We start from the raw sequence: 15017 nt of genomic DNA, 5'->3' as shown, positions 1-15017 counted from the left end.
CCCTGACATGTTTTTGGGTGTATTTTCAGCTCCAATTTTGCCTGCAGATTCACCAAGTTAGTCCTCGTTAGTATAGTGGTGAGTATCCCCGCCTGTCACGCGGGAGACCGGGTTCGATTCCCCGACGGGGAGAACATTGCAAGTTTTTATCAGGTTCAGAGATTCGTTGCTCAAGGTTATGGAGAATCAAAGTCCGAATCCAATTGTAGCGTGAAAAATATACCACTTGATTTTGAGAGCATAAGAAAGAACCAGAAACACCAATTGCATAGCCTCGTTTTTAGTTTGGGTGTCACCCCTTGCTTTTATCTAGCATGGCATGTACTGTTTTTGTGCATTACAATATTTGCATATCATCCTCTTAAAATTGGCTCACGCTGTAACACAGGAGACAGCTATGTAGTGGACAAGTCTCTTGTGAGCTAAACCTGATTATGACATCACATCAATGAAGCAAAGCTGAAACTATTGTATGCCTACAGAGTATAGACTGAGAGAGAAGTGTCTTTTCCTATGGATTGCAGGCTAAAATGGACTTGCATCCCCTACTTTCAAAGGGAGTAACTGTATAGTAAGTGAGATAGATAGACCAATATCATGTAAGCTTCCTGGCCATGACCGACCAGTAGAGGATAACAGAAAAAGGTTTTTAATTGAAATGACTATCTTTTTTGCAAAGTTGTATTGTAGTCTTTGTTTCAGCTGAGACAAAAATAAATCTTTTTATCTGCTTCTTATTTAGGGTTTTATGTTAGCTTGATAACATGTAGCACATAATCTCTGTGGCCAATGACACAGACGCATCTCGAGACCTCACCCTGACATGTTTTTGGGTGTATTTTCAGCTCCAATTTTGCCTGCAGATTCACCAAGTTAGTCCTCGTTAGTATAGTGGTGAGTATCCCCGCCTGTCACGCGGGAGACCGAGGTTCGATTCCCCGACGGGGAGAACATTGCAAGTTTTTATCAGGTTCAGAGATTCGTTGCTCAAGGTTATGGAGAATCAAAGTCCGAATCCAATTGTAGCGTGAAAAATATACCACTTGATTTTGAGAGCATAAGAAAGAACCAGAAACACCAATTGCATAGCCTCGTTTTTAGTTTGGGTATCACCCCTTGCTTTTATCTAGCATGGCATGTACTGTTTTTGTGCATTACAATATTTGCATATCATCCTCTTACAATTGGCTCATGCTGTAACACAGGAGACAGCTATGTAGTGGACAAGTCTCTTGTGAGCTAAACCTGATTATGACATCACATCAATGTAGCAAAGCTGAAACTATTGTATGCCTACAGAGTATAGACTGAGAGAGAAGTGTCTTTTCCTATGAATTGCAGGCTAAAATGGACTTGCATCCCCTACTTTCAAAGGGAGTAACTGTATAGTAAGTGAGATAGATAGACCGATATCATGTAAGCTTCCTGGCCACGACCGACCAGTAGAGGATAACAGAAAAAGGTTTTTAATTGAAATTACTATTTTTTTTGCAAAGTGGTACTGTAGTCTTTGTTTCAGCTGAGACAAAAATAAATCTTTTTATCTGCTTCTTATTTAGGGTTTTATGTTAGCTTGATAACATGTAGCACATAATCTCTGTGGCCAATGACACAGACGCATCTCGAGACCTCACCTTGACATGTTTTTGGGTGTATTTTCAGCTCCAATTTTGCCTGCAGATTCACCAAGTTAGTCCTCGTTAGTATAGTGGTGAGTATCCCCGCCTGTCACGCGGGAGACTGGGGTTCGATTCCCCGACGGGGAGAACATTGCAAGTTTTTATCAGGTTCAGAGATTCGTTGCTCAAGGTTATGGAGAATCAAAGTCCGAATCCAATTGTAGCGTGAAAAATATACCACTTGATTTTGAGAGCATAAGAAAGAACCAGAAACACCAATTGCATAGCCTCGTTTTTAGTTTGGGTATCACCCCTTGCTTTTATCTAGCATGGCATGTACTGTTTTTGTGCATTACAATATTTGCATATCATCCTCTTACAATTGGCTCATGCTGTAACACAGGAGACAGCTATGTAGTGGACAAGTCTCTTGTGAGCTAAACCTGATTATGACATCACATCAATGTAGCAAAGCTGAAACTATTGTATGCCTACAGAGTATAGACTGAGAGAGAAGTGTCTTTTCCTATGAATTGCAGGCTAAAATGGACTTGCATCCCCTACTTTCAAAGGGAGTAACTGTATAGTAAGTGAGATAGGTAGACCGATATCATGTAAGCTTCCTGGCCATTACCGACCAGTAGAGGATAACAGAAAAAGGTTTTTAATTGAAATGACTATCTTTTTTGCAAAGTGGTATTGTAGTCTTTGTTTCAGCTGAGACAAAAATAAATCTTTTTATCTGCTTCTTATTTAGGGTTTTATGTTAGCTTGATAACATGTAGCACATAATCTCTGTGGCCAATGACACAGACGCATCTCGAGACCTCACCCTGACATGTTTTTGGGTGTATTTTCAGCTCCAATTTTGCCTGCAGATTCACCAAGTTAGTCCTCGTTAGTATAGTGGTGAGTATCCCCGCCTGTCACGCGGGAGACCGGGGTTCGATTCCCCGACGTGGAGAACATTGCAAGTTTTAATCAGGTTCAGAGATTCGTTGCTCAAGGTTATGGAGAATCAAAGTCCGAATCCAATTGTAGCGTGAAAAATATACCACTTGATTTTGAGAGCATAAGAAAGAACCAGAAACACCAATTGCATAGCCTCGTTTTTAGTTTGGGTGTCACCCCTTGCTTTTATCTAGCATGGCATGTACTGTTTTTGTGCATTACAATATTTGCATATCATCCTCTTAAAATTGGCTCACGCTGTAACACAGGAGACAGCTATGTAGTGGACAAGTCTCTTGTGAGCTAAACCTGATTATGACATCACATCAATGAAGCAAAGCTGAAACTATTGTATGCCTACAGACTATAGACTGAGAGAGAAGTGTCTTTTCCTATGGATTGCAGGCTAAAATGGACTTGCATCCCCTACTTTCAAAGGGAGTAACTGTATAGTAAGTGAGATAGATAGACCGATATCATGTAAGCTTCCTGGCCATTACTGACCAGTAGAGGATAACAGAAAAAGGTTTTTAATTGAAATAACTATCTTTTTTGCAAAGTTGTATTGTAGTCTTTGTTTCAGCTGAGACAAAAATAAATCTTTTTATCTGCTTCTTATTTAGGGTTTTATGTTAGCTTGATAACATGTAGCACATAATCTCTGTGGCCAATGACACAGACGCATCTCGAGACCTCACCCTGACATGTTTTTGGGTGTATTTTCAGCTCCAATTTTGCCTGCAGATTCACCAAGTTAGTCCTCGTTAGTATAGTGGTGAGTATCCCCGCCTGTCACGCGGGAGACCGGGGTTCGATTCCCCGACGGGGAGAACATTGCAAGTTTTTATCAGGTTCAGAGATTCGTTGCTCAAGGTTATGGAGAATCAAAGTCCGAATCCAATTGTAGCGTGAAAAATATACCACTTGATTTTGACAGCATAAGAAAGAACCAGAAACACCAATTGCATAGCCTCGTTTTTAGTTTGGGTATCACCCCTTGCTTTTATCTAGCATGGCATGTACTGTTTTTGTGCATTACAATATTTGCATATCATCCTCTTACAATTGGCTCATGCTGTAACACAGGAGACAGCTATGTAGTGGACAAGTCTCTTGTGAGCTAAACCTGATTATGACATCACATCAATGTAGCAAAGCTGAAACTATTGTATGCCTACAGAGTATAGACTGAGAGAGAAGTGTCTTTTCCTATGAATTGCAGGCTAAAATGGACTTGCATCCCCTACTTTCAAATGGAGTAACTGTATAGTAAGTGAGATAGGTAGACCGATATCATGTAAGCTTCCTGGCCATTACCGACCAGTAGAGGATAACAGAAAAAGGTTTTTAATTGATATGACTATCTTTTTTGCAAAGTGGTATTGTAGTCTTTGTTTCAGCTGAGACAAAAATAAATCTTTTTATCTGCTTCTTATTTAGGGTTTTATGTTAGCTTGATAACATGTAGCACATAATCTCTGTGGCCAATGACACAGACGCATCTCGAGACCTCACCCTGACATGTTTTTGGGTGTATTTTCAGCTCCAATTTTGCCTGCAGATTCACCAAGTTAGTCCTCGTTAGTATAGTGGTGAGTATCCCCGCCTGTCACGCGGGAGACCGGGGTTCGATTCCCCGACGGGGAGAACATTGCAAGTTTTTATCAGGTTCAGAGATTCGTTGCTCAAGGTTATGGAGAATCAAAGTCCGAATCCAATTGTAGCGTGAAAAATATACCACTTGATTTTGAGAGCATAAGAAAGAACCAGAAACACCAATTGCATAGCCTCGTTTTTAGTTTGGGTGTCACCCCTTGCTTTTATCTAGCATGGCATGTACTGTTTTTGTGCATTACAATATTTGCATATCATCCTCTTAAAATTGGCTCACGCTGTAACACAGGAGACAGCTATGTAGTGGACAAGTCTCTTGTGTGCTAAACCTGATTATGACATCACATCAATGAAGCAAAGCTGAAACTATTGTATGCCTACAGAGTATAGACTGAGAGAGAAGTGTCTTTTCCTATGGATTGCAGGCTAAAATGGACTTGCATCCCCTACTTTCAAAGGGAGTAACTGTATAGTAAGTGAGATAGATAGACCGATATCATGTAAGCTTCCTGGCCATTACCGACCAGTAGAGGATAACAGAAAAAGGTTTTTAATTGAAATGACTATCTTTTTTGCAAAGTGGTATTGTAGTCTTTGTTTCAGCTGAGACAAAAATAAATCTTTTTATCTGCTTCTTATTTAGGGTTTTATGTTAGCTTGATAACATGTAGCACATAATCTCTGTGGCCAATGACACAGACGCATCTCGAGACCTCACCCTGACATGTTTTTGGGTGTATTTTCAGCTCCAATTTTGCCTGCAGATTCACCAAGTTAGTCCTCGTTAGTATAGTGGTGAGTATCCCCGCCTGTCACGCGGGAGACCGGGTTCGATTCCCCGACGGGGAGAACATTGCAAGTTTTTATCAGGTTCAGAGATTCGTTGCTCAAGGTTATGGAGAATCAAAGTCCGAATCCAATTGTAGCGTGAAAAATATACCACTTGATTTTGAGAGCATAAGAAAGAACCAGAAACACCAATTGCATAGCCTCGTTTTTAGTTTGGGTGTCACCCCTTGCTTTTATCTAGCATGGCATGTACTGTTTTTGTGCATTACAATATTTGCATATCATCCTCTTAAAATTGGCTCACGCTGTAACACAGGAGACAGCTATGTAGTGGACAAGTCTCTTGTGAGCTAAACCTGATTATGACATCACATCAATGAAGCAAAGCAGAAACTATTGTATGCCTACAGAGTATAGACTGAGAGAGAAGTGTCTTTTCCTATGGATTGCAGGCTAAAATGGACTTGCATCCCCTACTTTCAAAGGGAGTAACTGTATAGTAAGTGAGATAGATAGACCAATATCATGTAAGCTTCCTGGCCATGACCGACCAGTAGAGGATAACAGAAAAAGGTTTTTAATTGAAATGACTATCTTTTTTGCAAAGTTGTATTGTAGTCTTTGTTTCAGCTGAGACAAAAATAAATCTTTTTATCTGCTTCTTATTTAGGGTTTTATGTTAGCTTGATAACATGTAGCACATAATCTCTGTGGCCAATGACACAGACGCATCTCGAGACCTCACCCTGACATGTTTTTGGGTGTATTTTCAGCTCCAATTTTGCCTGCAGATTCACCAAGTTAGTCCTCGTTAGTATAGTGGTGAGTATCCCCGCCTGTCACGCGGGAGACCGGGGTTCGATTCCCCGACGGGGAGAACATTGCAAGTTTTTATCAGGTTCAGAGATTCGTTGCTCAAGGTTATGGAGAATCAAAGTCCGAATCCAATTGTAGCGTGAAAAATATACCACTTGATTTTGAGAGCATAAGAAAGAACCAGAAACACCAATTGCATAGCCTCGTTTTTAGTTTGGGTATCACCCCTTGCTTTTATCTAGCATGGCATGTACTGTTTTTGTGCATTACAATATTTGCATATCATCCTCTTACAATTGGCTCATGCTGTAACACAGGAGACAGCTATGTAGTGGACAAGTCTCTTGTGAGCTAAACCTGATTATGACATCACATCAATGTAGCAAAGCTGAAACTATTGTATGCCTACAGAGTATAGACTGAGAGAGAAGTGTCTTTTCCTATGAATTGCAGGCTAAAATGGACTTGCATCCCCTACTTTCAAAGGGAGTAACTGTATAGTAAGTGAGATAGATAGACCGATATCATGTAAGCTTCCTGGCCACGACCGACCAGTAGAGGATAACAGAAAAAGGTTTTTAATTGAAATTACTATCTTTTTTGCAAAGTGGTATTGTAGTCTTTGTTTCAGCTGAGACAAAAATAAATCTTTTTATCTGCTTCTTATTTAGGGTTTTATGTTAGCTTGATAACATGTAGCACATAATCTCTGTGGCCAATGACACAGACGCATCTCGAGACCTCACCCTGACATGTTTTTGGATGTATTTTCAGCTCCAATTTTGCCTGGACATGCACCAAGATAGTCCTCGTTAGTATAGTGGTGAGTATCCCCGCCTGTCACGCGGGAGACCGGGGTTCGATTCCCCGACGGGGAGAACATTGCAAGTTTTTATCAGGTTCAGAGATTCGTTGCTCAAGGTTATGGAGAATCAAAGTCCGAATCCAATTGTAGCGTGAAAAATATACCACTTGATTTTGAGAGCATAAGAAAGAACCAGAAACACCAATTGCATAGCCTCGTTTTTAGTTTGGGTATCACCCCTTGCTTTTATCTAGCATGGCATGTACTGTTTTTGTGCATTACAATATTTGCATATCATCCTCTTACAATTGGCTCATGCTGTAACACAGGAGACAGCTATGTAGTGGACAAGTCTCTTGTGAGCTAAACCTGATTATGACATCACATCAATGTAGCAAAGCTGAAACTATTGTATGCCTACAGAGTATAGACTGAGAGAGAAGTGTCTTTTCCTATGAATTGCAGGCTAAAATGGACTTGCATCCCCTACTTTCAAATGGAGTAACTGTATAGTAAGTGAGATAGGTAGACCGATATCATGTAAGCTTCCTGGCCATTACCGACCAGTAGAGGATAACAGAAAAAGGTTTTTAATTGAAATGACTATCTTTTTTGCAAAGTGGTATTGTAGTCTTTGTTTCAGCTGAGACAAAAATAAATCTTTTTATCTGCTTCTTATTTAGGGTTTTATGTTAGCTTGATAACATGTAGCACATAATCTCTGTGGCCAATGACACAGACGCATCTCGAGACCTCACCCTGACATGTTTTTGGGTGTATTTTCAGCTCCAATTTTGCCTGCAGACTCACCAAGTTAGTCCTCGTTAGTATAGTGGTGAGTATCCCCGCCTGTCACGCGGGAGACCGGGGTTCGATTCCCCGACGGGGAGAACATTGCAAGTTTTTATCAGGTTCAGAGATTCGTTGCTCAAGGTTATGGAGAATCAAAGTCCGAATCCAATTGTAGCGTGAAAAATATACCACTTGATTTTGAGAGCATAAGAAAGAACCAGAAACACCAATTGCATAGCCTCGTTTTTAGTTTGGGTGTCACCCCTTGCTTTTATCTAGCATGGCATGTACTGTTTTTGTGCATTACAATATTTGCATATCATCCTCTTAAAATTGGCTCACGCTGTAACACAGGAGACAGCTATGTAGTGGACAAGTCTCTTGTGAGCTAAACCTGATTATGACATCACATCAATGAAGCAAAGCAGAAACTATTGTATGCCTACAGAGTATAGACTGAGAGAGAAGTGTCTTTTCCTATGGATTGCAGGCTAAAATGGACTTGCATCCCCTACTTTCAAAGGGAGTAACTGTATAGTAAGTGAGATAGATAGACCAATATCATGTAAGCTTCCTGGCCATGACCGACCAGTAGAGGATAACAGAAAAAGGTTTTTAATTGAAATGACTATCTTTTTTGCAAAGTTGTATTGTAGTCTTTGTTTCAGCTGAGACAAAAATAAATCTTTTTATCTGCTTCTTATTTAGGGTTTTATGTTAGCTTGATAACATGTAGCACATAATCTCTGTGGCCAATGACACAGACGCATCTCGAGACCTCACCCTGACATGCTTTTGGGTGTATTTTCAGCTCCAATTTTGCCTGCAGATTCACCAAGTTAGTCCTCGTTAGTATAGTGGTGAGTATCCCCGCCTGTCACGCGGGAGACCGGGGTTCGATTCCCCGACGGGGAGAACATTGCAAGTTTTTATCAGGTTCAGAGATTCGTTGCTCAAGGTTATGGAGAATCAAAGTCCGAATCCAATTGTAGCGTGAAAAATATACCACTTGATTTTGAGAGCATAAGAAAGAACCAGAAACACCAATTGCATAGCCTCGTTTTTAGTTTGGGTATCACCCCTTGCTTTTATCTAGCATGGCATGTACTGTTTTTGTGCATTACAATATTTGCATATCATCCTCTTACAATTGGCTCATGCTGTAACACAGGAGACAGCTATGTAGTGGACAAGTCTCTTGTGAGCTAAACCTGATTATGACATCACATCAATGTAGCAAAGCTGAAACTATTGTATGCCTACAGAGTATAGACTGAGAGAGAAGTGTCTTTTCCTATGAATTGCAGGCTAAAATGGACTTGCATCCCCTACTTTCAAAGGGAGTAACTGTATAGTAAGTGAGATAGATAGACCGATATCATGTAAGCTTCCTGGCCACGACCGACCAGTAGAGGATAACAGAAAAAGGTTTTTAATTGAAATGACTATCTTTTTTGCAAAGTGGTATTGTAGTCTTTGTTTCAGCTGAGACAAAAATAAATCTTTTTATCTGCTTCTTATTTAGGGTTTTATGTTAGCTTGATAACATGTAGCACATAATCTCTGTGGCCAATGACACAGACGCATCTCGAGACCTCACCCTGACATGTTTTTGGGTGTATTTTCAGCTCCAATTTTGCCTGCAGATTCACCAAGTTAGTCCTCGTTAGTATAGTGGTGAGTATCCCCGCCTGTCACGCGGGAGACCGGGGTTCGATTCCCCGACGGGGAGAACATTGCAAGTTTTTATCAGGTTCAGAGATTCGTTGCTCAAGGTTATGGAGAATCAAAGTCCGAATCCAATTGTAGCGTGAAAAATATACCACTTGATTTTGAGAGCATAAGAAAGAACCAGAAACACCAATTGCATAGCCTCGTTTTTAGTTTGGGTATCACCCCTTGCTTTTATCTAGCATGGCATGTACTGTTTTTGTGCATTACAATATTTGCATATCATCCTCTTACAATTGGCTCATGCTGTAACACAGGAGACAGCTATGTAGTGGACAAGTCTCTTGTGAGCTAAACCTGATTATGACATCACATCAATGTAGCAAAGCTGAAACTATTGTATGCCTACAGAGTATAGACTGAGAGAGAAGTGTCTTTTCCTATGAATTGCAGGCTAAAATGGACTTGCATCCCCTACTTTCAAAGGGAGTAACTGTATAGTAAGTGAGATAGGTAGACCGATATCATGTAAGCTTCCTGGCCATTACCGACCAGTAGAGGATAACAGAAAAAGGTTTTTAATTGAAATGACTATCTTTTTTGCAAAGTGGTATTGTAGTCTTTGTTTCAGCTGAGACAAAAATAAATCTTTTTATCTGCTTCTTATTTAGGGTTTTATGTTAGCTTGATAACATGTAGCACATAATCTCTGTGGCCAATGACACAGACGCATCTCGAGACCTCACCCTGACATGTTTTTGGGTGTATTTTCAGCTCCAATTTTGCCTGCAGATTCACCAAGTTAGTCCTCGTTAGTATAGTGGTGAGTATCCCCGCCTGTCACGCGGGAGACCGGGGTTCGATTCCCCGACGGGGAGAACATTGCAAGTTTTTATCAGGTTCAGAGATTCGTTGCTCAAGGTTATGGAGAATCAAAGTCCGAATCCAATTGTAGCGTGAAAAATATACCACTTGATTTTGAGAGCATAAGAAAGAACCAGAAACACCAATTGCATAGCCTCGTTTTTAGTTTGGGTGTCACCCCTTGCTTTTATCTAGCATGGCATGTACTGTTTTTGTGCATTACAATATTTGCATATCATCCTCTTAAAATTGGCTCACGCTGTAACACAGGAGACAGCTATGTAGTGGACAAGTCTCTTGTGAGCTAAACCTGATTATGACATCACATCAATGAAGCAAAGCTGAAACTATTGTATGCCTACAGAGTATAGACTGAGAGAGAAGTGTCTTTTCCTATGGATTGCAGGCTAAAATGGACTTGCATCCCCTACTTTCAAAGGGAGTAACTGTATAGTAAGTGAGATAGATAGACCGATATCATGTAAGCTTCCTGGCCATTACCGACCAGTAGAGGATAACAGAAAAAGGTTTTTAATTGAAATGACTATCTTTTTTGCAAAGTGGTATTGTAGTCTTTGTTTCAGCTGAGACAAAAATAAATCTTTTTATCTGCTTCTTATTTAGGGTTTTATGTTAGCTTGATAACATGTAGCACATAATCTCTGTGGCCAATGACACAGACGCATCTCGAGACCTCACCCTGACATGTTTTTGGGTGTATTTTCAGCTCCAATTTTGCCTGCAGATTCACCAAGTTAGTCCTCGTTAGTATAGTGGTGAGTATCCCCGCCTGTCACGCGGGAGACCGGGTTCGATTCCCCGACGGGGAGAACATTGCAAGTTTTTATCAGGTTCAGAGATTCGTTGCTCAAGGTTATGGAGAATCAAAGTCCGAATCCAATTGTAGCGTGAAAAATATACCACTTGATTTTGAGAGCATAAGAAAGAACCAGAAACACCAATTGCATAGCCTCGTTTTTAGTTTGGGTGTCACCCCTTGCTTTTATCTAGCATGGCATGTACTGTTTTTGTGCATTACAATATTTGCATATCATCCTCTTAAAATTGGCTCACGCTGTAACACAGGAGACAGCTATGTAGTGGACAAGTCTCTTGTGAGCTAAACCTGATTATGACATCACATCAATGAAGCAAAGCTGAAACTATTGTATGCCTACAGAGTATAGACTGAGAGAGAAGTGTCTTTTCCTATGGATTGCAGGCTAAAATGGACTTGCATCCCCTACTTTCAAAGGGAGTAACTGTATAGTAAGTGAGATAGATAGACCGATATCATGTAAGCTTCCTTGCCATGACCGACCAGTAGAGGATAACAGAAAAAGGTTTTTAATTGAAATGACTATCTTTTTTGCAAAGTTGTATTGTAGTCTTTGTTTCAGCGGAGACAAAAATAAATCTTTTTATCTGCTTCTTATTTAAGGTTTTATGTTAGCTTGATAACATGTAGCACATAATCTCTGTGGCCAATGACACAGACGCATCTCGAGACCTCACCCTGACATGTTTTTGGGTGTATTTTCAGCTCCAATTTTGCCTGCAGATTCACCAAGTTAGTCTTCGTTAGTATAGTGGTGAGTATCCCCGCCTGTCACGCGGGAGACAGGGGTTCGATTCCCCGACGGGGAGAACATTGCAAGTTTTTATCAGGTTCAGAGATTCGTTGCTCAAGGTTATGGAGAATCAAAGTCCGAATCCAATTGTAGCGTGAAAAATATACCACTTGATTTTGAGAGCATAAGAAAGAACCAGAAACACCAATTGCATAGCCTCGTTTTTAGTTTGGGTATCACCCCTTGCTTTTATCTAGCATGGCATGTACTGTTTTTGTGCATTACAATATTTGCATATCATCCTCTTACAATTGGCTCATGCTGTAACACAGGAGACAGCTATGTAGTGGACAAGTCTCTTGTGAGCTAAACCTGATTATGACATCACATCAATGTAGCAAAGCTGAAACTATTGTATGCCTACAGAGTATAGACTGAGAGAGAAGTGTCTTTTCCTATGAATTGCAGGCTAAAATGGACTTGCATCCCCTACTTTCAAAGGGAGTAACTGTATAGTAAGTGAGATAGATAGACCGATATCATGTAAGCTTCCTGGCCACGACCGACCAGTAGAGGATAACAGAAAAAGGTTTTTAATTGAAATGACTATCTTTTTTGCAAAGTGGTATTGTAGTCTTTGTTTCAGCTGAGACAAAAATAAATCTTTTTATCTGCTTCTTATTTAGGGTTTTATGTTAGCTTGATAACATGTAGCACATAATCTCTGTGGCCAATGACACAGACGCATCTCGAGACCTCACCCTGACATGTTTTTGGATGTATTTTCAGCTCCAATTTTGCCTGGAGATGCACCAAGATAGTCCTCGTTAGTATAGTGGTGAGTATCCCCGCCTGTCACGCGGGAGACCGGGGTTCGATTCCCCGACGGGGAGAACATTGCAAGTTTTTATCAGGTTTAGAGATTCGTTGCTCAAGGTTATGGAGAATCAAAGTCCGAATCCAATTGTAGCGTGAAAAATATACCACTTGATTTTGAGAGCATAAGAAAGAACCAGAAACACCAATTGCATAGCCTCGTTTTTAGTTTGGGTATCACCCCTTGCTTTTATCTAGCATGGCATGTACTGTTTTTGTGCATTACAATATTTGCATATCATCCTCTTACAATTGGCTCATGCTGTAACACAGGAGACAGCTATGTAGTGGACAAGTCTCTTGTGAGCTAAACCTGATTATGACATCACATCAATGTAGCAAAGCTGAAACTATTGTATGCCTACAGAGTATAGACTGAGAGAGAAGTGTCTTTTCCTATGAATTGCAGGCTAAAATGGACTTGCATCCCCTACTTTCAAAGGGAGTAACTGTATAGTAAGTGAGATAGGTAGACCGATATCATGTAAGCTTCCTGGCCATTACCGACCAGTAGAGGATAACAGAAAAAGGTTTTTAATTGAAATGACTATCTTTTTTGCAAAGTGGTATTGTAGTCTTTGTTTCAGCTGAGACAAAAATAAATCTTTTTATCTGCTTCTTATTTAGGGTTTTATGTTAGCTTGATAACATGTAGCACATAATCTCTGTGGCCAATGACACAGACGCATCTCGAGACCTCACCCTGACATGTTTTTGGGTGTATTTTCAGCTCCAATTTTGCCTGCAGATTCACCAAGTTAGTCCTCGTTAGTATAGTGGTGAGTATCCCCGCCTGTCACGCGGGAGACCGGGGTTCGATTCCCCGACGGGGAGAACATTGCAAGTTTTTATCAGGTTCAGAGATTCGTTGCTCAAGGTTATGGAGAATCAAAGTCCGAATCCAATTGTAGCGTGAAAAATATACCACTTGATTTTGAGAGCATAAGAAAGAACCAGAAACACCAATTGCATAGCCTCGTTTTTAGTTTGGGTGTCACCCCTTGCTTTTATCTAGCATGGCATGTACTGTTTTTGTGCATTACAATATTTGCATATCATCCTCTTAAAATTGGCTCACGCTGTAACACAGGAGACAGCTATGTAGTGGACAAGTCTCTTGTGAGCTAAACCTGATTATGACATCACATCAATGAAGCAAAGCTGAAACTATTGTATGCCTACAGAGTATAGACTGAGAGAGTAGTGTCTTTTCCTATGGATTGCAGGCTAAAATGGACTTGCATCCCCTACTTTCAAAGGGAGTAACTGTATAGTAAGTGAGATAGATAGACCGATATCATGTAAGCTTCCTGGCCATTACCGACCAGTAGAGGATAACAGAAAAAGGTTTTTAATTGAAATGACTATCTTTTTTGCAAAGTGGTATTGTAGTCTTTGTTTCAGCTGAGACAAAAATAAATCTTTTTATCTGCTTCTTATTTAGGGTTTTATGTTAGCTTGATAACATGTAGCACATAATCTCTGTGGCCAATGACACAGACGCATCTCGAGACCTCACCCTGACATGTTTTTGGGTGTATTTTCAGCTCCAATTTTGCCTGCAGATTCACCAAGTTAGTCCTCGTTAGTATAGTGGTGAGTATCCCCGCCTGTCACGCGGGAGACCGGGGTTCGATTCCCCGACGGGGAGAACATTGCAAGTTTTTATCAGGTTCAGAGATTCGTTGCTCAAGGTTATGGAGAATCAAAGTCCGAATCCAATTGTAGCGTGAAAAATATACCACTTGATTTTGAGAGCATAAGAAAGAACCAGAAACACCAATTGCATAGCCTCGTTTTTAGTTTGGGTGTCACCCCTTGCTTTTATCTAGCATGGCATGTACTGTTTTTGTGCATTACAATATTTGCATATCATCCTCTTAAAATTGGCTCACGCTGTAACACAGGAGACAGCTATGTAGTGGACAAGTCTCTTGTGAGCTAAACCTGATTATGACATCACATCAATGAAGCAAAGCTGAAACTATTGTATGCCTACAGAGTATAGACTGAGAGAGTAGTGTCTTTTCCTATGGATTGCAGGCTAAAATGGACTTGCATCCCCTACTTTCAAAGGGAGTAACTGTATAGTAAGTGAGATAGATAGACCGATATCATGTAAGCTTCCTGGCCATTACCGACCAGTAGAGGATAACAGAAAAAGGTTTTTAATTGAAATGACTATCTTTTTTGCAAAGTGGTATTGTAGTCTTTGTTTCAGCTGAGACAAAAATAAATCTTTTTATCTGCTTCTTATTTAGGGTTTTATGTTAGCTTGATAACATGTAGCACATAATCTCTGTGGCCAATGACACAGACGCATCTCGAGACCTCACCCTGACATGTTTTTGGGTGTATTTTCAGCTCCAATTTTGCCTGCAGATTCACCAAGTTAGTCCTCGTTAGTATAGTGGTGAGTATCCCTGCCTGTCACGCGGGAGACCGGGGTTCGATTCCCCGACGGGGAGAACATTGCAAGTTTTTATCAGGTTCAGAGATTCGTTGCTCAAGGTTATGGAGAATCAAAGTCCGAATCCAATTGTAGCGTGAAAAATATACCACTTGATTTTGAGAGCATAAGAAAGAACCAGAAACACCAATTGCATAGCCTCGTTTTTAGTTTGGGTGTCACCCCTTGCTTTTATCTAG

At 40.4% G+C, this 15017-nt stretch overlaps 15 non-coding genes across 15 annotated transcripts; all 15 read left to right on the top strand.

The window, feature by feature from the left end:
* The first annotated feature begins 877 nt into the window (after positions 1-877).
* TRNAD-GUC (transfer RNA aspartic acid (anticodon GUC)) lies at positions 878-949 on the top strand. Its single transcript has one exon. It is a non-coding gene; the product is annotated as a tRNA-Asp (tRNA).
* A 745-nt stretch (positions 950-1694) lies between these two features.
* TRNAD-GUC (transfer RNA aspartic acid (anticodon GUC)) lies at positions 1695-1766 on the top strand. Its single transcript has one exon. It is a non-coding gene; the product is annotated as a tRNA-Asp (tRNA).
* Positions 1767-2511: 745 nt separating this feature from the next.
* TRNAD-GUC (transfer RNA aspartic acid (anticodon GUC)) lies at positions 2512-2583 on the top strand. Its single transcript has one exon. It is a non-coding gene; the product is annotated as a tRNA-Asp (tRNA).
* Positions 2584-3328: 745 nt separating this feature from the next.
* Positions 3329-3400, top strand: TRNAD-GUC (transfer RNA aspartic acid (anticodon GUC)). The gene has a single exon. It is a non-coding gene; the product is annotated as a tRNA-Asp (tRNA).
* Positions 3401-4145: 745 nt separating this feature from the next.
* TRNAD-GUC (transfer RNA aspartic acid (anticodon GUC)) lies at positions 4146-4217 on the top strand. The gene has a single exon. It is a non-coding gene; the product is annotated as a tRNA-Asp (tRNA).
* A 1561-nt stretch (positions 4218-5778) lies between these two features.
* TRNAD-GUC (transfer RNA aspartic acid (anticodon GUC)) lies at positions 5779-5850 on the top strand. Its single transcript has one exon. It is a non-coding gene; the product is annotated as a tRNA-Asp (tRNA).
* A 745-nt stretch (positions 5851-6595) lies between these two features.
* On the top strand, positions 6596-6667 carry TRNAD-GUC (transfer RNA aspartic acid (anticodon GUC)). Its single transcript has one exon. It is a non-coding gene; the product is annotated as a tRNA-Asp (tRNA).
* A 745-nt stretch (positions 6668-7412) lies between these two features.
* TRNAD-GUC (transfer RNA aspartic acid (anticodon GUC)) lies at positions 7413-7484 on the top strand. The gene has a single exon. It is a non-coding gene; the product is annotated as a tRNA-Asp (tRNA).
* A 745-nt stretch (positions 7485-8229) lies between these two features.
* Positions 8230-8301, top strand: TRNAD-GUC (transfer RNA aspartic acid (anticodon GUC)). The gene has a single exon. It is a non-coding gene; the product is annotated as a tRNA-Asp (tRNA).
* A 745-nt stretch (positions 8302-9046) lies between these two features.
* On the top strand, positions 9047-9118 carry TRNAD-GUC (transfer RNA aspartic acid (anticodon GUC)). The gene has a single exon. It is a non-coding gene; the product is annotated as a tRNA-Asp (tRNA).
* Positions 9119-9863: 745 nt separating this feature from the next.
* Positions 9864-9935, top strand: TRNAD-GUC (transfer RNA aspartic acid (anticodon GUC)). The gene has a single exon. It is a non-coding gene; the product is annotated as a tRNA-Asp (tRNA).
* Positions 9936-12313: 2378 nt separating this feature from the next.
* TRNAD-GUC (transfer RNA aspartic acid (anticodon GUC)) lies at positions 12314-12385 on the top strand. Its single transcript has one exon. It is a non-coding gene; the product is annotated as a tRNA-Asp (tRNA).
* Positions 12386-13130: 745 nt separating this feature from the next.
* On the top strand, positions 13131-13202 carry TRNAD-GUC (transfer RNA aspartic acid (anticodon GUC)). Its single transcript has one exon. It is a non-coding gene; the product is annotated as a tRNA-Asp (tRNA).
* Positions 13203-13947: 745 nt separating this feature from the next.
* Positions 13948-14019, top strand: TRNAD-GUC (transfer RNA aspartic acid (anticodon GUC)). Its single transcript has one exon. It is a non-coding gene; the product is annotated as a tRNA-Asp (tRNA).
* Positions 14020-14764: 745 nt separating this feature from the next.
* Positions 14765-14836, top strand: TRNAD-GUC (transfer RNA aspartic acid (anticodon GUC)). Its single transcript has one exon. It is a non-coding gene; the product is annotated as a tRNA-Asp (tRNA).
* The last annotated feature ends 181 nt before the right edge of the window (positions 14837-15017 follow it).

This window comes from Pseudophryne corroboree, chromosome 11 (genome assembly GCF_028390025.1).
Source record: "Pseudophryne corroboree isolate aPseCor3 chromosome 11, aPseCor3.hap2, whole genome shotgun sequence".
Classification (NCBI taxonomy): domain Eukaryota; kingdom Metazoa; phylum Chordata; class Amphibia; order Anura; family Myobatrachidae; genus Pseudophryne; species Pseudophryne corroboree.
Note: the sequence above shows the minus strand (reverse complement) of the source record. Positions and strands in the feature narration are given on the sequence as shown.